General features: G+C 37.7%; 1 long non-coding RNA gene across 1 annotated transcript in view; it reads left to right on the top strand.

Annotated features, from left to right (window-relative positions):
* LOC132342496 (uncharacterized) overlaps positions 1-19370 on the top strand; it is a 199700-nt gene extending 180330 nt beyond the window's left edge. The window contains exon 3 of the long non-coding RNA XR_009490906.1: positions 18612-19370. This is a non-coding gene — a long non-coding RNA (uncharacterized lncRNA). The remainder of the gene's footprint in view (positions 1-18611) is intronic.
* Positions 19371-20796: the final 1426 nt, after the last annotated feature.

The following is a 20796-nucleotide window of genomic DNA, read 5'->3' as shown; positions in this document are numbered from 1 at the left end:
ACTAAAACCCCAAACCTCAGTTTTCAGCCTCTAGCACTTTTCTCCTTGTTATATTATTGAAGTCTAGGCATTGTGTATATGTCGTGTTGCTATAGTCTGGTGGCTTCAAGCAGCAATAACAACAGTAGAAAGTTTGAATATAATTTTCCAAGCACTTGTGACAAGCAGTTCAAAATATTATCTTCTTTAATTCTCATAAGTACCCTCCAAAAAGTTATTTACTATTTTATAAGTGAATAAATAGATGCTCAGAGAGGGTGAGGAACTTGTTTGTGGATCCATAGCAAAAAGATGACTGATCTTTGAATCAATCCCAAATCTGTCTGACTCCAGCTTTCAAGCTCTAAAACTTGATTCTTCACCACCTTTCCACTCTGGGAGCAAGGTGGAGACCCAGATCTGCCACATCAGCTCAGTCTGTATTCATGTCTCTTCATCCACAATATTATATGAAGACGACTTCCTATAAAGAAGCCTGTTTTTTACTTTTCTTTAGATATTTGAGGCATTGACTGTGTAGTTGCTGTTTTTTTCTTAGAGATGTTATTTTGTGACACTTCCTCCATAAAACAATTATCCTCAGTGATTTATTTACAAGTTCATTTACAAAAGGACAATTCCTAAAGACATTAATTTAACATACTGACACCTTCCTGATATGACTGATTATCTGATTTCAAAGTTCACTGTACTTTGGAAGCATCAAACGAGACAGCAGAGCACATTGATGGAGGCTAGGTGTGGTATATGACCACCTTCTATCCTACTCAAATTATCATTTTATTTTAGTTTTTATATATTGTCCTGACAAGTGAAGGAGTTGACAGAAAAATAACAAAATCTGATATGCAAACTTAAGTTTAAGATTTGGGTAAATAATTCCACTAACCTCAGGAGATTGTCAGGTGAAACTGTGTAGTAGTATTTTATTCTGGTTGATGTTTATGTGATGATGTTGAGCCATTCCATTCCATATATGTTCTCTCTTAAAAATGGCAATAACACTTTAAATATATATGTGGAATGCTTTAATTACAAGTTAGATTGTATAGTAAACATTTTTATGTTTATGAGGTTAAACCTAAATTAGAAATCCATCATTCAGAAAAACACTGTTTTTCAGAGGATGTCCACTTTTATGGTGGAGTACATCAAAGCCCATCAACACGTGAATCTACCATGGATTTACTTCCAAAGTAATGATACTTTGGAGTTATTTGGTGGATATAATGAAAGTCTTCTCTCCTCAGCTAGTTTGCCTGTATGTTTCTCTTTTCCTTACGGTGGGAGTATAGGGGATTTGGAGTCAGTTCAGATGAGAATGAACCTTAGTGCTGTGAGCTTGGGCAGGATTTACACCTCTTATAAGAATTTATTTTTATTCTGATGGCTCAGATGGTAAAGCATCTGCCTGCAATGAGGGAGACCCGGGTTTGATCCCTGGGTTGAGAAGATCCCCTGGAGAAGGGAATGGCAACCCACTCCAGTACTCTTGCCTGAAAAATTCCGTGCACAGAGGAGCCTAGTAGGCTACAGTCCATGGGGTTGAAAAGAGTTGGACACAACTGAGCGACTTAACTTTCACATTATAAGAATGCGGTAGCTACAGATTTTTTTTTTCCCCCCTGAACATCTTTTCTTTTCTTTACTTTCTCTGGTCACTGAACTCTTCTTTCTATGGGGACCTCCTTTGTGTGGTTTGGTAGAGTCTGATTACACCCTCTCACTACACGATGGGCATGTGACCCACCCTGGCCAGGGTGCTGTGTTCAAATCATTGGTTCAGGTAGAGTGATGTGATCCAAGCCAAAATACCAGAGACTTCCTTGGAATGTTTTTCCCCAGAATTGTCAGGAAAAAGGCACTCTTTCTCCCCTCTCGGATTGCGAGCTCTAAGGCTGATGTCAGCCTGGCACGTTGGTGGTCATCCTTGACATACATGGCGAGAGTCTGTCTCAGAATAGGGCCAACAGAGAGGGAAATAAGACTGAGCGAAGAAGATGAAGCCAGGAATATGATAACCTTTGAACTTGTGGCCTCAGCCAGGCCTGAAGGCAGCACTGTAGATTTTCCAGTTGTTTGAGCCAACTAAATTCCTTCGCTTAAAATAGTTTGAATTGGATTCCTGGCAGTTTTATCCAAAGAATCCTTATTCATAGACTCCTTTGGTTTTCCAATTTGTAAAACGGTAATGAGATTCAGTACATCATAGAGTAAGGTTTAAATAAAATGATGTGTGCCAACTACACAGCACACATTACATCCTCAACAAATGAACTCTGAATTCACAGCAGGCAAGCTCTCTGATTTCCTTCCCTAGGAAGAAATTTCTCTCTGCAGTTTCTCTCTGCCTGGCTCCCAGCTGAGAGCCGTTGTTCTTGCCTTCTCCGGGATGGGCCACTTGACTGAGGGGCTGCCTGTTCCCGAGTCCAGTTGGTCAGAGAGGCTTGCCCGGCTCTTGGTGGGCAGATGTTCTTCAGAGGGTGAAGAAGGAAAGGTTTCTCCCCTGAGGCGCGCTGGAACTGAGAGAGATCTCACCTAGAGAAGACAGCAGCTCTCACAGGAATGCCCGAGGAGACCACATTTAAGGCCCGGATGAGCTGATTTTGGTCCTCGTTCAGGAACATCTGGAGGAACAGCTGTGGGTGACAAGAACGTGTTTATCTCTTTCAAAAAGAAAAGTAGTGAAAAGGCAGGGACTGCAGCTCGACCAAATAGAGATGTGCTCCCATCATCAAACTTGGGGTGGAGAATAATGGAAGAAAAACACAGCTTGTTTTTTAATCAAATAGTTTAAAGGGGAATGAGTTGAGGGGGTGGAAGAGAGAATTAAAGTCTTCAAGCCTTGATGCTTCCTAGCTGCTGCTAATGGTAGTAGGAAGAATCTAGAAAATACATCAACATCTGACTTCAAATTTTCTCCACTGGCAAAACCTAAACGTCTTCCTGACTATTGGAAGATTAACTCCCTTGGGATTTTATTTGGGAGCTAGTATTATTGATGTCCTGAAAAAGTCCCTAAAATTTACTATACTTTCACAAGTCAGAATTTTCTTTCTTTCTTTTGGCAGCATTAAAAAGACTACTATGACTTTTTCACGAACAAATTCAATAGTTTGGGCTTCAACCTTACAAATTTATGATCATGGCTTTTAAAAGAATTTTGTTTTCTAAAAAAGTGCCTGCCTCATATTTCCCATAACTAGGAAAAATAAAATTTAAGCATTTATGATACTTGGAAAAAAGTAGACTAGTTGCAGTTTTATGGTCTAAACTCTGACTATAATAACCACTTTTTTTTTTTTCTTGTAGCCAAGTTACCGAGGGTTTTTTCTCTCTCCTTATAAGCAGATGAAGCTTCAAGTAAATGAAGAATTAGAACCTGGTACTAAACTAGTTTTGGAGGCATGTTAGATTGGTTATTATTACATACTTTCTAATTTTCCTTTGTGGGGAAATGGTAACAAATCATATCTAGAATACTCTTCCGTGGTAGAGCAATGGGGAAATTCAGGTTTATTTTTAAGAGGGAGAAAAAGCCTTGCAAAACATATGGGCTTAGCTTTATAGGAAACAGTTTCTAGACAAACATGGATGAATGATTTAACAGCAGCAGGGCACCCATTTATGTAAATACTGAACTGTGGGACTCAAAAAAACAAATTCAAAGAAAAACATTATTAATCAGCTTGAGATCCCCCCGCCTCCTCTCAACATTCTAAAAGAACAAACAGATCAACATTAAGGAATGCTTTCAACAAGAACAACAAGCAAAGCGTGATTTAGAGTTGCCCTTGATAAAACTTTTCAGAGCTAAAAAAAAAAAAAAAAAAACTTTTCAGAATTATTTAGACTTTTTAGCTAGTCTTCATTTTCATGCATCATACATGTGGAAATAGTCAAACATCAAAATACCATAGTGTCCTAATTGCTTTTCCTTTAAAATTTTGCCTAATCAACTTCTGGTTGACCCACCAAACATGCTGCACCCTCTATATGATGAAACCCTGCTTTCGTATATACCTGACTTTCATAGAAGAGTTTACATACCAGTGCTCAAACTGCCTTACTGAAAGTGTCTTTGTAGAAAGATACGGTAGAGTATTAGCTAGAAATCTTATATTAACTAAATTTGCAAAGTGGAGATTTAAAATGCTCTTCTGAGTAATCTAGATCTGAAACACTCTCAGGGTAATCACCTAAAATAATTAAGAAATGGACAGAGAAGAATTTTTGTTCCTTGATTTATCACTGTAATTTTCTTCATTGAATGCTTAGTTCAGCCAAAACTTGTGCCAAAGTTCTGATAGTCCCATGACAGACTCTAGGCACCTGTTAGATAAATGTTCAGTTACTCACATCTTATCAAGCAGAAGACGGGGCCACTGGCTCAGTTCCTCTCTGGCTAATCATTTTCATACTCATGTTCTTTAAATCAGGGGTCTCCAACCTCTGGGATATAATGCCTGATGATCTGAAGTGGAGCTGATGTAACAAAAATAAAAATAAAGCCCACAATAAATTTAATGTACTTGAATCATCCCCAAACCATCACCCTTCCTGTCTGTGAAAAAATTCTTTCATGAAACAGATCCCTGGTGCCAAAAAGCTTGGGGATCACTGCTTTAGATAATTTTGCTTACACTTGAAGAAGTTCATTGCAGGGTTGGGATGGGAGACAATTTTTAGATATAATAGTAAAACTGTCTGCACATTCCTAAACAGAGTTATTGACCATGAGGTTAATGCATGTAGATTCTTGGATGGCCGATGTTAATCTGTACTTGGATTTGAATGTCTCTTTATATATATCTTTCTTGGGGTTAAAGATTGTGTTTAAATGTAATTGTCAATGCTGAAGATGCTCCTTGTTGTATTCTTATAGATAAATGGGTATAATCACACTTAAAATGTTCAATAAGTTGTAAATGGGGGTAAATACTTTCTCAAGCACATTAAATGGTGCATTTATAAAAATCTAACCCATGTTGAAAGATATTTCTCAATAGAAATAGGTACATAAAAATAATTTCTCAATAAGCCTATCACTTTTAGTGTGTGGATTAGAGAGCTAACTAATAGATCTAATTTCTAGATTGAAGGCTTATATAACTTAATATTACTAAAAACTGATAATCTTAAATGTGTGTTTCTGTGTGTGTATTGGTGGACTCAACTTTAGAAAAAATAAGCATTATAGTAGGTTTACTTTTATACTACTTTTTATGATTACGTTTATTTTGAATATTTGCAACATTTAACGATCATTTATCTGCTATTAGTATAGCAGATAACCATTTTCAACTATTTGAGGATTCCTTATGAATTTTGTATAGTGTTTTAATAGGTTTATAAACTATTACAGACCAGTCCTTTAGAGAATGAGATTGCTTATTGTTTTTTATGTGTATGACACACACAAAAAGATAATGAGCAACTTTCCACAGTCAAATAGCTAGATTTTTAAAAAGCGTTAAGTAGTTATGGTTATGTGAACAGTGTAAAATGCCATGTAAGCAACATTATAACAGTGAAACATTTTTTTAAAAAATCTTTATTTTCCTGAAAATTTTGTCTCTTCAACAAAATCTACCTATTTTAATTTTTTTCCTAAACTTTTTCTAGTCCTTATCTATATACTTACAACATTTTAATTATATAGCATGCATTTGTAAGGTATATGTATATGCTATAGTATATATATTTAAAGTATATACTTTCTATATTATTTATATACTGTATAAAATTAGTATATTTTATTTATATACTATTAAAATATACATAAATATTATTAAAATATATAAAGTATATACATAAAGTATACTTAAATGTATAGTATATACATTTAAAGTATTCTTATTATTATTTACACCATTGGCATTGTGTTTCAGCTTTGGTTTTTATGAAGTGCCTTAGTCTATGCTTATTAGAGATCTACATTTGTAAACATGGAAAGTAAATAGGGTACTAAAAATTGAAAAGTATTAAAATCAAATATTTCTTTTTTGTTACACACATTTTCTGGTCATGAGGATGAAATATATTAATAACATGATAATTTATTATGGATAATTTATTATTGGACATTAATGACATGTCCAAACAAAGTTGGACAACAGCAATTATTGTAATTTCTGTTACTAGTTTCTAATAGTCAGTCAGTCAGTCATGTCTGACTCTTTGCCACCCAATGGACTGCAGCACGCCAGGCTTCCCTGTCCATCACCAACTCCCGGAGCTTGCTCAAACTCATGTCCATCAAGTCACTGATGCCATCCAACCATCTCATCCTCTGTCGTCCCCTTCTCCTCCTGACTTCAGTCTTTCCCAGCATTAGGGTCTTTTCCAATGAGTCAGTTCTTCACATCAGGTGGCCAAAGAATTGGAGCTTCAGCTTCAGCATCAGTCCTTCCAATGAATATTCAGGACTGATTTCCTTTAGGATGGACTGGTTGGATCTCCTTGCAGTCTAAGGGACTCTCAAGAGTCTTTTCCAACACCACGATTCAAAAGCATCAATTCTTTGGCACTCAGCTTTCTTTATGGTCCAACTCCCACACCCATACATGACTACTGGAAAACTTGAATCTAACTTGATCATGAAATTATATCAATACTATCTTTGTTCAGGCTGCTCTGGTGAGCACTGAAGGATTCATCATGTCAGTCATTGACTTTCCATTCTATAGGGAAGCAAACAAAGGAGAGAGTACTCAACAGAGATGGGCTCCGGTTCTGACTTTATTTATACATAAAGCCCCAACAAGCAATTAGTAGCTTTTCATCTCTACTAACTTTTTTTCGATTGCAGTAAGTGTTGTACCAAATATTTTCATCTATGTTTTCTTTCTTAAATGCTCCTAACAATCTTATGAAATAGATCCCGTTTTGCGGATAAAGAAACTAAGATTCCAGTGCTTGAGAAACTTGCTCAAAGTCATCTCTCTACAGAGCAGTGCCGTCGAGCCTTGTGTTAAGCCAGGCAGTATGACTCCATAGCAAGTACATGTAACTGCTAAAATGCATTTCACCTAAGAGTGAAAAGTTGAAGGAACTCAACTGTTGAAAAAGACCACATTGCTGTCATTCTCTAAGGATTTCATTGTCAACATCAAGATCATTAGTCTAGTGAGACATTCTTGAGCTTGTCTTGGAGGTGACTCGTTTATCTTATTATGGATTTTATATATAATATACTGTGGTACCATGTTGTATATCGGATCATCACATGGTCTTTCAGTATCTGCTCAAGAGATTGAGCCCTTCTTTCCTGGGAGGGGCCTGGATTTACTTTGGGAAAAATAGATCCAAATATGTTTCACTTTTCTCTATGTAGATGATCTGAACATTTATGAGATGGAAGAGAAGGTGGTGCAGATGCTACCCTCTTCCTGTTACTGCCTGGCCACTATCACTGCATACTTATCCTTTGCTACAAATGTGGAGCTGACTCAGTGTAGAGGAGCTCCCAGAGCCTAGGTTATATCCCTGTCTAGTCCCAGGAGTCTGGAGTGGATGGACATGGAGACTATTCCTCCCGGAGAGAGTTGATAACAGTCAAATCTTTATAAGCAGCTACCCTACAGTCTAGAGCCATTTAAGCCAAGATTTTCAGCTGTATGTCCTGGAGTTAGTGAGAAAGAAAGCAACAGTTTGTCTCTAACCACTGAGTGCTGGAGTATGATAATAACTGTTCCAGTGGACAGGCATATTACAAAACAGTTTATTCACTATGGACAAAGTTCTCTTAAGAACTAAGGACTAGAATTGGCAAGGTGTATTATGATTGCCTGGGCAAATTGTGCTTCATATTTTATCTATATTGTGTTCTTCTTTAAGATATTTTTCTGGTCAGTTCATCTTTTGTGGCTTAAACACAGGTGCCATCCAGTTCTTTTAGGCTGTTGAATCCTCTGGAGACAACAAAATCAACTGGAAAAGCTATCAAAGTTATGAGTCAGTTTTCTTCCTCAAAGTGGAAATCTTTCAAGAATTAACTAGGGAAAACATGTTCAAGATGTGTTCACTAGATAGATATGGAATAAATTTAGCTAGAAATAAGAATACAACTTTCTTTAAAATATCTTCATGATATTCTGCACTTATGTGTAGTTAATTTCACTTAGATTAATCACTCTGCTTGGTTCTGTTTACATAATATAAAAATGTGTCTAAAGTATCATAATAATTATTCCAGAACCATCTGCTCCTTTGTGTCTCCAGAAGCAGAGAATGGCATGCTTTAGCATTTTAAGTTATTCAATTTCTAACAAATGAGAAAATTTTAGAACAAAGATAGATTTTTATGGTTCATATAACACTATACATAATTAGGCAACATACTTTTCAGTAACTTCTCAAGAATGTGAAAACTCTGGGTAAGAGAAAAATCAGATAAGAAATTAACCTCTTATGGAGAGATTTCATTAGGAAACAATCTAAGAATCTAGTATATGATTCATTAAAGACTTAGTCAGTATTTTCAGTGAATTGTCAATGTGATTTACTACCTAGAAAGAACATGACTCTACACTATGTGATGGAATTAAGAGCCAGTAAAATTTAAGACTGTAAGAAATACTATACTTGTTATACATTGCTTGTCATTTTAGATTAATGACTGAAACATCAGCAGAACATGGGGATGTCCAATATTATATAAAGAGCTCACATTAGAAGCTGATAGCGTGGTATGTGTTTCACAGTAGTCTTGCACTGACTTGTCAATAATGTCTTCTTTAGTGTTGCTTATGACTGGTAGCAGGAATGTTTAAAACCTTATGGAAGTAAGAAAATATATTCTTTCACTAGAGCCTTCAACTTTACCTGGTTCTTGAGCTGGATAGGGTGAGCAGGAAGCAAGCAAATAGGCAAGTAAGTTGTTTTCCTTGCTAGGTATACTGATGGAAACAAGGACTTTCTGTCTCTAGCATCATTGTCATTGAGTCACCCATGTTTTATTATTTGGAAAGATGTGTGTAATAGTTATGTCTGTATGGATTCAATACAGGTATGTTCACTATCAACATTTAATTTCTCTCTCTATTCCTTCTAATGAAAGTCTAAACCTTTGGCTTAGCTACAGGAAGCTTTCTTTGCATTTAAGCAATTAAACATTTTCCTTTTCCCTCCATGTCCATTTCTTAAAACAAAAATAAATAGATTTTTATTTATTGGGAATAAATAAATAAGTGGGAAAAATACATTATATTGGAAAATGGGAAAAATACATTATATTGGAAAACTATGGGATGGGTTTTAGTTTCAAATATCTTCCTAGGTAGCCAATAAATATGGACAAGTTATGGGAAAATTGCTTAACCACTCTTGGTCTGGGTTTTCTTGTTTGTTGGATTGAGGAGATTGGATCAGGTAAGTTCTAAGACTTGTATCATTGCTGTGTTTTTATGACTCTAAGCATTTTATTGAGTTAGTCCTCTTATATACACTTACGGATAAGTCTATATAAGTACAATCTCCATTCTCCCCTCATTTTGTCTCCTATGAACTTTGAAAAGAGCTATCTCTGTCTCTTTTTTGAAACATTCCTCTTTTTTCTTCAGTGACACCACACTCTGCTGGTATTCCTCTTAACTCTCTAACTGCTCCTTCTCAGTCTTTTTGCCGAGAACTTTTTTCCTCATTAAATATTTCTATTGCCTTTTCCTGAGCCCTCTTCTATTTTGCATACGTTCTCCCTCTATTATCTTACTGACACTCATAGCTCTAAATGTCATCTATATCTTGCTGATTTTCATATCCATATATTTAGCCTTGATTTTTCCTTTGAGCTTTTGGCTTATAGTGTTTTAAACTGACTGCTTGATCTCATTTAACCCATTTGAAGGGTTAAAAGAAGCTCTAATTCTAACACATCTTATCCTAAACTCTTGATTTCTCTACTCTCGCCATTGTCAGTCCTATTTTGTTGTTTTGTTTGTGTGTTAGTTGCTCAGTCATGTCCGACTCTTTGCAGTCCCATGGACTGTAGTCCATCAGATTCCTCTGTCCATGGAATTCTCCAGGCAGTAATACTGGGGAGGGTTGCCATTCCCTTCTCCAGGGAATCTTTCTGACCCAGGGATCGAACCCGAGTCTCCCTCATTGCAGGCAGATTCTTTACCATCTGAGTCACAAATCCTATTAGTAAATAGCAAGTCCACCTGTCTTCTGATTGTTCAAGCCAGAAATCTTTGACCCATTCTTGATTTCTTCTCTTCTTTCAGAATCCAGCTGTCAGCATATCCTGGTAATTTTTTCTCTGAGATTTATAATGACCCTATTTCCTTCTCCTCATCACTACTCCACCATCTTGGTCAAGAAAATCACTCTTTATCATCTGGACCTTTACAGAACGAGGTCCAGACCCTCACTTCCACTCCTGTCCTCTACAACTCTTTTTCCAAATAGCAGCTGGAATAATCTTCTTACTATGTAAATCAGATTATGTAAGACATCACACCAAAGATTGTCCCTTACTGGAAAATCAAAGCATTCTACCATGGCCTTTTAAGACCCAGACTTTGACCCCCTCTACAGCTTCATCTTGGGCTTTCCGGTGATTCAGACAGTAAAGAATCCACCTGCAATGTGGGAACCTGGGTTCGATCTCTGGGTTGGAAAGATCCCCTGGAGGAGGGCATGGGAACCCTCCAGTATTCTTCCATGGAGAAGTCCAAGGACTGAAGAGCCTGGCATGCTATATGGGGACACAAAGAGTCGGCCATGACTGAGTGACTAAGCGCATCACACACAGCTTTGTCTTGTGGCCCTTCCCCCTGCACTCACGGTTCCACCAGCCTTTTAGTTTTGTGAAAAAACAAAGTTTTTCCTGCCTCAAAACCTTTGCATCTTTAATTCCTTCTGCCTCTAAGACTGACTCCTTCTCATCCTTCCCATCACACTTTATCACCTCTTTAAGAGGCTTTCCTGTGCAATAAGACAAACATCCTATCTAATATAGTTCCATTCCTCATTAGCCCTTATTCCTTACTAGGAGCATTCATACCTTTTATATTGTACTCATTACAGCAACTATTATTTTTTTGTAGATAGTCTTCTTGAGGTGGACACTGTTAGATGCCTTCCTAATATCTCTTCTTGCTTTTTTCTTATTAAGAAGCCCTTGGTATTCTTCAGAGTGTCATTGTGCCCAGATAAATACAAATGCTTCACTAAGTTTTCTTGCCACTAGTGTGGCAGTGTGATACAGGTCTAGTCAAATAAGCTGATGCTTTCCTGGGAAGCTTAGAAACTCAATCCCATGTGTAATGCATTCTTGATCGTTACATTTTCCTCTTGGATACAACTGAACAAGAACAGCAGCCATGTCCATCCTGCAGTCCCTGCGTGTTCCTTAAATGCCTGATACACAGTAAGTTCTCAGTTAATGTTCGTTAATTTAAGACTAGAATTTGAAGCACAAAAACAACCGCTACAAAAAAAAGCCAAAGCAGACATTGGGGAAGAATATTTTCAGCATACGTCAGAAATACTGTTCATACATTTAAAATATGAAGATTTGTATAAAGGAATAGGAAGAAATATTAATAATATCAAAGTAATACAGACTAAAACAATAAATTGGCATATTTTAATCAAATATTTGAAACAATCCATTGCTGTTGAATGCAAAATGAGACTGATATTTTTAATTGATTTTGTTTGTATTATAAACAGGCTCAACTCTTTTGGAAAGATTTTTAGTACAGTTCATTTCAGTACAGTTGCTCAGTCATGTCCAACTCTTTGTGACCCCATGGACTGCAGCACGCTGGGCTTCCCTGTCCACCATCAACTCCTGGAGCCTATTCAAACTCATGTCCATCGCGTCAGTGATGCCATCCAACCACCTCATTCTCTGTTGTCCCCTTCTCCTCCTGCCTTCAATCTTTCCCAGCATCAGGTTCTTTTCTAATGAGTCAGTTCTATCCATCAGGTGGCCAAATTGTTGGAGTTTCAGCTTCAGCATCAGTCCTTCCAATGAATATTCAGGACTGATCTCCTTTAGAATGGACTGGTTTGATCTCCTTGCAGCCCAAGGGACTCTCAAGAGTCTTTTCCAATACCACAGTTCAAAAGCATCAACTCTTCAGCACTCAGCTTTCTTTATGATCCATACATGACTACTGGAAAAACCATAGCTTTGACTAGATGGACCTTTGTCAGCAAAGTACTGTCTCTGCTTTTTAATATGATGTAATAGGCTGGTGATGGAGAAGACTCTTGAGAGTCACTTGGACTGCAAGGAGATCCAACCAGTCCATTCTGAAGGAGATCAGCCCTGGGATTTCTCTGGAAGGAATGATGCTAAAGCTGAAACTCCAGTACTTTGGCCACTTCATGCAAAGAGTTGACTCATTGGAAAGGACTCTGATGCTGGGAGGGATTGGGGGCAGGAGGAGAAGGGGACGACAGAGGATGAGATGGCTGGATGGCATCACTGACCTGATGGATGTGAATCTGAGTGAACTCCGGAAGTTGGTGATGGACAGGGAGGCCTGGAGTGCTGTGATTCATGGGGTTGCAAAGAGTCAAACACGACTGAGCGACTGAACTGAACTGAATAGGTTGGTCATAGCTTTTCTTCCAAGGAGCAAGTGTCTTTTAATTTCGTGGCTGTAATCACCATCTGCACTGATTTTGGAGCCCCCCAATAGAAAATCAGCCGCTGTTTCCATTGTTTCTCCATCTATTTGCCATGAAGTGATGGCACTGGGTGCCATAATCTTAGTTTTCTGAATGTTGAGTTTTAAGCCAACTTTTTCACTCTCCTCTTTCATTTTCATCAAGAGGCTCTTTAGTTCTTCTTCACTTTCTGCCATAAGGGTGGTGTCATCTGCAAATCTGAGGTTATTGATACTTTTCCAGGCAATCTTGATTCCAGCTTGTGCTTCATCCAGCCTGGTATTTCACATGATGTACTCTGCAAATAAGTTAAATAAGCAGGGTAACAGTATACAGCCTTGACATACTCTGTTCCTTATTTGGAACCAGTCTGTTGTTCCATGTCTAATTCTAACTGTTGCTTCTTGACTTGCATACAGATTTCTTTGGGGGCAGGTCAGGTGGTCTGGCATTCCATCTCTTGAAGAGTTTTCCACAGTTTGTTGTGATCCACACAGTCAAAGGCTTTGGCATAGTCAGTAAAGCAGAAGTACGTTTTTCTGGAATTCTCTTGTTTTTTCTATGATCCAACAGATGTTGGGAACTTGGTCTCTGGTTCCTCTGCATTTTCTAAATCCAGCTTGAACATCTGGAAGTTCATGGTTCATGTACTGTTGAAGCCTCGCTTGGAGAATTTTGAACATTACTTTGCTAGCATTGAGATGAGTGCAATTGTGCGGTAGTTTGAGCATTCTTTGGCATTGCCTTTCTTCGGGATTGGAACGAAAACTGACATTTTCCAGTCCTGTGGTCACTGCTGAGTTTTCCAAATTTGCTGACTTATTGCGTGCTGCACTTTCACAACATCATCTTTCAGGATTTGAAATAGCTCCACTGGAATTCCATCACCTCCACTAGCTTTGTTCGTAGTGATGCTTCCTAAGGCTAGCTTGACCTCACATTCCAGGATGTCTGGCTCTAGGTCAGTGATCACACCATCATGATTATCTGGGTGATGATCTTTATTGTATAGTTCTGTGTATTCTTGCCACCTCTTCTTAATATCTTCTGCTTCTGTTATGTCCATACCATTTCTGTCCTTTATTGTGCCCATCTTTGCATGAAATGTTCCCTTGGTATCTCTAATTTTCTTGAAGAGATCTCTAGTCTTTCCCATTCTATTGTTTTCCTGTATTTCTCTGCACTGATCTCTGAGGAAGGCTGCCTTATCTCTCCTTGCTATTCTTTGGGACTCTGCATTCAAATGGGTGTATCTTTCTTTTCCCCCTTGCCTTTTGCCTCTCTTCTTTTCTCAGCTGTTTGTAAGGCCTCCTCAGACAACCATTTTGCCTTTCTGCATTTCTTTTTCTTGGAGATGGTCTTGATCACTGCCTCCTATACTATGTCACAAACCTCTGTCCATTATTCTTCAGGCACTCTGTCTGTCAGATCTAATCCCTTGACTCTGTTTTTCACTTCCACTGTATAATCAGAAGGGATTTGATTTAGATCATACCTGAATGGTCTTGTTATTTTCCATACTTACTTCAATTTAGGCCTGAACTTGACAATAAGGAGTTCATGATCTGAGCCACAGTCAGCTCCCAGTCTTGCTTTTGCTGACTGTGTTGAGCTTCTCCAGCTTTGACTTCAAAGAATATAATCAGTCTGATCTCAGTATTGACCATCTGATGATGTCCATGTGTAGAGTCTTCTCTTGTGTTGTTGGAAGAGGGTGTTTGCTATGACCAGTGCATTCTCTTGGCAAAACTCTGCTCACCTTTGCCCTGCTTCATTTTGTATTCCAAGGCCAAATTTGCCTGTTACTCCAGGTGTCTTTGACTTCCTACTTTTGCATTCTAGTCCCCTATAATGAAAAGGACATCTTTTTTGGGTGTTAGTTCCAGAAGGTCCTGTAGGTCTTTCTAGAACTGTTCAACTTCAGCTTCTTCAGCATTACTGGTTAGGGCATAGACTTGCATTACTATGATAATCAATGGTTTGCCTTGGAATTGAACAGAGATCATTCTGTCTTTTTTGAGATTGCACCCAAGTACTGCATTTCAGACTCTTTTGTTGACTATCAGGGCTGCTCCATTTCTACTAAGGGATTCTTGCCCACAGAGTAGATAAAATGGTCATATGAGTTAGTGTTTTTAGTGTTTCACATCAAAAACTGTAAAAGTGACGTCCTTTGATTCAGTAGTTTGTATTTTTTCCCCCCAAGAAGGAAATTTTGATAAAGGACATTATTCTTCACAGGAAAAGTAATTGAAATGTCCAACTGTATAGGAATATGTGTTCCCCACCTTCTAATAGAGTATTATGTGACCATTACAGATAATTATTAAGCCTTTGTAGAAACATAAAAATGATTAAATCAGGTGCTAGCACAGTTGAAATAAAAGGTAGGAATCAGTGATCTCTGTGGTGAGTCATGGATGACTGTGATGAGGCCTTATTTATGGCTACCATAGCTGTAAGCAATCAAAGGTTTTCAGAATCGTCCAGGTTTAATAAGCCACAAAAGACGGGAAACTTGCTGTCTGTTAAAACTAGAGCACAACGGTGGGTGGTGCTTTGCAGTCTGAGGAGGTTTATTTTCCATCTTTGGTTGCAGTGTGCTCAGTAACCTCCCAGTAGCCTTATTGGCAGCAAAGTCACGCAGCTGGTCACGGTTGGATCAGCAGTGGTGAATGACACTCTATTTAATAGAACGAGCTGGAATCATGTTGGTGATACAGGCCCTTGCCCAGTATTCCACTGGTGCTCAGCTGGCTGGAGATCTTTCTCCATTGACTCCAGCCCAGTTATGCCCTCACTATGCACAGACTCCAGGCAAACCTCCACAAACCAGGGTTGACAATGTATAATTTTAATATAATATATCTTCTAAATAAGCACAGGTAGACTTCATATAACCTCTTATCTCTATCGTAAGAGTTTTGGGATCAATTACAAAGTGTTATGTGTTAGTCACTCAGACTCTTCGCGACCCTATGGACTACAGCTCGTGAGGCTCCTCTGTCCGTGAATTCTCTAGACAAGAATATTGAAGTGGATTTCCATGCCCTTCTCCAGGGGATCTTTCCGACCCAGGGATTGAACCCTGGTCTCCTGCATTGCAGGCGTGTTCTTTACCATTTGAGCCATCAGGCTAGCCCTGATTAGGAAAAGCAATTTCCTAATAAAGTATTTGAGCAAGTATTTTGGCTTTGGTGTACATGGGCACTGTAAGCAGGCAGTCTGGCTAATTCAGAATTCAGTCCTGATTTCAAACCACCCTAACTCAAAATCACATATACTTACCTTATTGTTTCCTACAATGTTGATTGACTTTCATGTAAACATACCTATGAAGTTGGAAAATATAAGAAAGGATGAAAGAAAAGAAAGTGGCTGAGTGGAAGGGCTGAATTGCTGATTCTGTGATGTATGAATGAAACAAATAATTATCCAGATGACTCTCTGTAGGATTCAGTTCAGAGAGTAATCAGCTCAGCTCTATTTCCTTCCTCTGAACAGTCCTTTCCTGTTCTGTGTGAAATCTGATTCAGCTGAGACTGACATTATTTTCTTTTATTTTGTCACTTGAACTCCTGGTTTCGCTTACATTAGTCAAATTAAATGGCCTTGGTGGAACTGATGAGTTTTGTCCAGGAAAAAATTTAATAAAAATAGCTGCCATTTATTGAAAGGTCTATTAGGTGCCCATCTTCTATGGTGGATTATCTCAACCAGTGGCTCAGTGGTAAAAGCATCTGCCTGCAATGCAGGAGTTGCAGGTTCGATCCCTGCATTGGGAAGATCCCCTGGAGGAGGAAATAGCAACCCACTGCAGTATTCTTGCCTGGAAAATCCCATGGACAGAGGAACCTGACAGGCTTTAAGTCCATAGGGTTGCAAAGAGGCGGACACAACTGAGTGACTGAACATACAGCACAGCACAAGTCTAAAAATAGTTCTGGAAGCTGGATATTATTATTTCATAGTTATTTTGCATATCATGGATAAAGAGTCAGAGGCTTAAACAGTTAAGCTTTAACTTATGACAAGGTACGCTCATCTCTGCTTCCGAAGATCATGCTATTTGCCTCATATATGAAACTTAACATTTTTTTTTCTCCTTTTGAGAGTTAACTTTGCCTGTGCAGATGTGATTTTAGCTTTTTATTAAGGACAAGGGTGAAGACGAGTTATTACACATGTATGGCATTTGCAGATCTTAGTATCTCCGATTTAGGAAAGAATTGTAATAATGCCACTCAGTATTCCACCTACCTCTGGTAAAAGGAAGATTAGAAGATTGGAAAATTTGACATGACTTTGATGTGTTAAATGCTAAATAGTGCTGCACAGGATAAAAATTCTTTGGAAGAAGACCATAACTATTTTTGCAGGTGTTTTAAGAGCAAAAATCTGTTCACTCAATGATTCCACATTTTTGGGAAGAAGGTAACTAGGAAAAATTTTAGTTTTTTTTTTCTCAAGGAAGGAACATGAAAATGCCAGAAATATAGAGGTAATTATTTTGATCAAGCACTTATGTTACTCATTATGATGGCAAAATCAATTTGTCCTTTATAGAATCATTTGTCAAAAAGCTTGGAAGTATAGCACATTGATAATTGCGGCAAAAGCAATTATATTTGGTTTCTTGATTAAGAAGAAAAAAACAAGTATAACCCATTAATTAACAAATTTACGAAGACTCTCAAGTCAAATATACACTTATTTTTCTTGATGACTACGAGGTGATTTGACATTCATAAAATCCCATAGCAGTTTCAGCAGTCCAGACTTTCTAAATGTCGAGAGAAGATAAATTGAAGCTTCACTGGTAACTCGTTCAATAAAATATGTAAGAAAAAAATTAGGGTTTGTGAAAAGGAAAATATTGATCTATCAGGACACTTGAAACTGCTAGAGAGATGGGATCCACATAGAAATATTTGACATAGTCTTGGAATATAGCTTTGTATTAGGCTGTAATCCAAATTACAAATCTGTATTTAACCAGATGACAATTAAGGTCAAGATCTGAATCATCCAACAGCTTGATCCGGACCTTTTGTGAGGCCCCGCTAGCCTTTGAGACTTCCCTTGGCATCTGGGTTGACACAAAGAAGCATTAAATATACTGCAACAAGATCGGGAAACTGGCTCCTGAATAAGGCTCATTTCTTTTAAAACCATGGATTTAATATCCATTAAGCTTGTGAAAGTTCTTTCAGAAACTTCTTTGTGTGGGCTGTAGCTCATTTTCATACTTTATTTCTTTCACCCCATCACTTAGGACAATTAAAAATCCACCAAATTTATTTGAAGTACCCAATTAATATTTTGAGAAGCAACAATTAATATGTAAATTATACCACATTTAGAGTCTCAGGAGGAATGAATTAAATTGAATATATACAACCCTTTAAAAGTTAAAAAAGATATTGTTTTACCATCACAGATTTTCTAAATCCATGTGATTTTTCTTCTGTGGTTCATTTTATTATCTCCTTGCCTACAAGTACCAAAACAAATGACCGTGCCTGTCTTAAATGCATTACATCAGGAGACTAATAGGAGGATATTAAACATGATAGTCACATTTGACAGAAGACCTGATGAGGCAAATAACAATGCACATAAATAAATGTGAATTCAAAACAGAATAATTACATCAAAAAGTAAATAATTATCATTGCCATTTCCTTCTCTGAAATGCTCACAGGGAAATGAAGGACCAAGAGGTCATTTGGAAAACATTATCAAACAGGCAAAGTCTTTACTCATGCATGCAAATTCCGTGGTACAATTAGATTTTGAATGGTTTTTCCTGGTGACTGGATAATGTTAGGGAAATATGAATGTTATCGATAGAACACTTTTGAAATAGTAGCCGAGTCTCCCTGGGTGCTTTTCATACACAGTCTGCTCTTCTCAGGGCTTGGCCTGTCGTCTAAACCCCACAACAGCTCTATGAAAGAGGTATTGTGGTTACTGTCTTACAGGAGAGGAACCCCAGGGCAACGTGATTGACTGAGGCTGCCCAGAGAACAGGGCCAGGGTCTGAGCCCGAAGATCTAACTCAGGAGCCCACCTTTTCTACCATGATGTCATCTCTGAGAAAGGGGCCAGAAAATATCATTGGTATTTTTTTGAGCTTAATTATTAAACTGTTAGAAAATTAGACAAATGAATATTGCTATTTAGATAATTGTCATCATGTTTACTTCTTGCTATTATTACTACAATCTAATTATTATTATTCTAAATATATGATAAAAATATGTTGTAAGAATTAATGCACAGGTATATTGTTTTCCCACTGATCTCAGGAAGGTTTAAATGTATCATCTCATTATTTTACCTTCAGTTCAGTTCAGTCGTTCAGTTGTGTCTGACTCCTTGCAACCCCATGAACTGCAGCACACCAGGCCTCCCTGTCCATCACCAACTCCCAGAGTTTACTCAAACTCATGTCCATTGGGTCGGTGATACCATCCAGCCATCTCGTCCTCTGCAGTCCCCTTCTCCTCCCATCTTCAGTCTTTCCCAGCATCAGGGTCTTTTCCAATGAGTTAGTTCTTCCCATCAGGTGGCCAAAGTATTGGAGTTTCAGCTTTAGCATCAGTTCTTCCAATGAATATTCAGGACTGATTTCCTTTAGGATGGACTGATTGGATCTCCTTGCAGTCTAAGGTACTCTCAAGAATCTTCTCCAACACCACAGTTCAAAAGCATCAGTTCTTCGGCACTTAGCTTTCTTTATAGTCCAACTCTCACATCCATACACGACTACTGAAAAAACCATAGCTTTGACTAGATGGACCTTTGTTGACAAAGTAATGTCTCTGCTTTCTATTATGCTGTTTAGGTTAAATTTTCCTTAATTAGAGATTGGAAGAAGCTACATTTATTCTCCTAGTGTAAATGACAAATATGGAGGTGGTTACTTAGTTATTGGTAGTGGATATTTGCAAGAGAGTTGAGCTAATTATTAAAATTATTGTGGAAAACAGGTATTTTGCAAAGAACTACCCAGTACTAGATTCTCTTTTTTCTTATATATTGAGTTGGACAAAAGTTTGTTTGGGTTTTTCCATAACATATTATCATTATCATCACCACCATCATCACCATCATTCCTGTCTTTTTCCCCAAAGATATGAGACAATTGCTTGAACTATATGCTTCAGGCAGAAGTCATTTTTGGCCTAAAGGATAAATTAAGTCCATTAATGAGTGATTATTAAGCGTGTATTCCACACAAAACACTGCATTAGCTGCTTTGTGATAATAATTTTGAAATGCTCTAACTTTTGAGAGCCTGCAGTTTCACTGGGTCAATAAATCACACACACAATTAAAATCAAGGATGTCTGAGGAAAATACTTTTACAAGTAGAAAATCACATAAGAGTGTGTAGATTATTTCCAAGTGGGAATTAAGGATAAGTGGGAGAAAAATCTGAAAATGGTCATTGAGAAGGAGGTTTTTAAATTGAGTTTTATGAGCATAGTAAGTTGTGTACACTCATCTAAATCTATTTATTTTGTGACAGTTTACCAAATTTTCTCTTAAAGATGGAACTTTTTTATTTCCTGTGAAAAATACTGTGCTAGACAGTCAGTATAGCAGAACTTGAACCACAGCTCTGCTGCTTGGTCACTGTGTGATCTTGGGCAAATTACTGTGCCTCTGTTTTCTTACCTGTGAAGTGGAGATGATGGTAATATCTGCCTCACAGGGTTCTTCTGATGATAAGTGAATTAATATGAGTAAAGCAGTACAGTGCTTGGCACTATATAAGATGTAACTACTTGGATTATTATTTCAGTGGGGATAGCAAGTTCTAATCATGTACATTTAAGATGTATAGGTATTAAGGCAAGAGTCATTTTGTATGTTTCAGAAATAAGAGGAAGGGCAAAAGACATGCCCTGAGCTAAAAACATGGCAAAAGCACAGATATGGAGAAACATAGGGCTTGTATAATGTCATTTTGTTTTGTTTGGAGGAAACAAATAAGTGTTATGTCTTATTTATCATAAGGCATATTTACAGATCAGATAAAGAAAGATGAAGTTTTTGAGGACTCATGAACATTAAATGTTGAATTCCCATTTTGCCTCAGAAGTCTTAGGTTTTTTAATAAGAGCAAATACATCATTCCCAAGACTGCCTACATGAAGT

Source organism: Bos taurus, chromosome 16 (genome assembly GCF_002263795.3).
Source record: "Bos taurus isolate L1 Dominette 01449 registration number 42190680 breed Hereford chromosome 16, ARS-UCD2.0, whole genome shotgun sequence".
NCBI lineage: Eukaryota > Metazoa > Chordata > Mammalia > Artiodactyla > Bovidae > Bos > Bos taurus.
The sequence above is the reverse complement of the archived record's forward strand: the minus strand, read 5'-3'. Positions and strand labels throughout refer to the sequence as shown.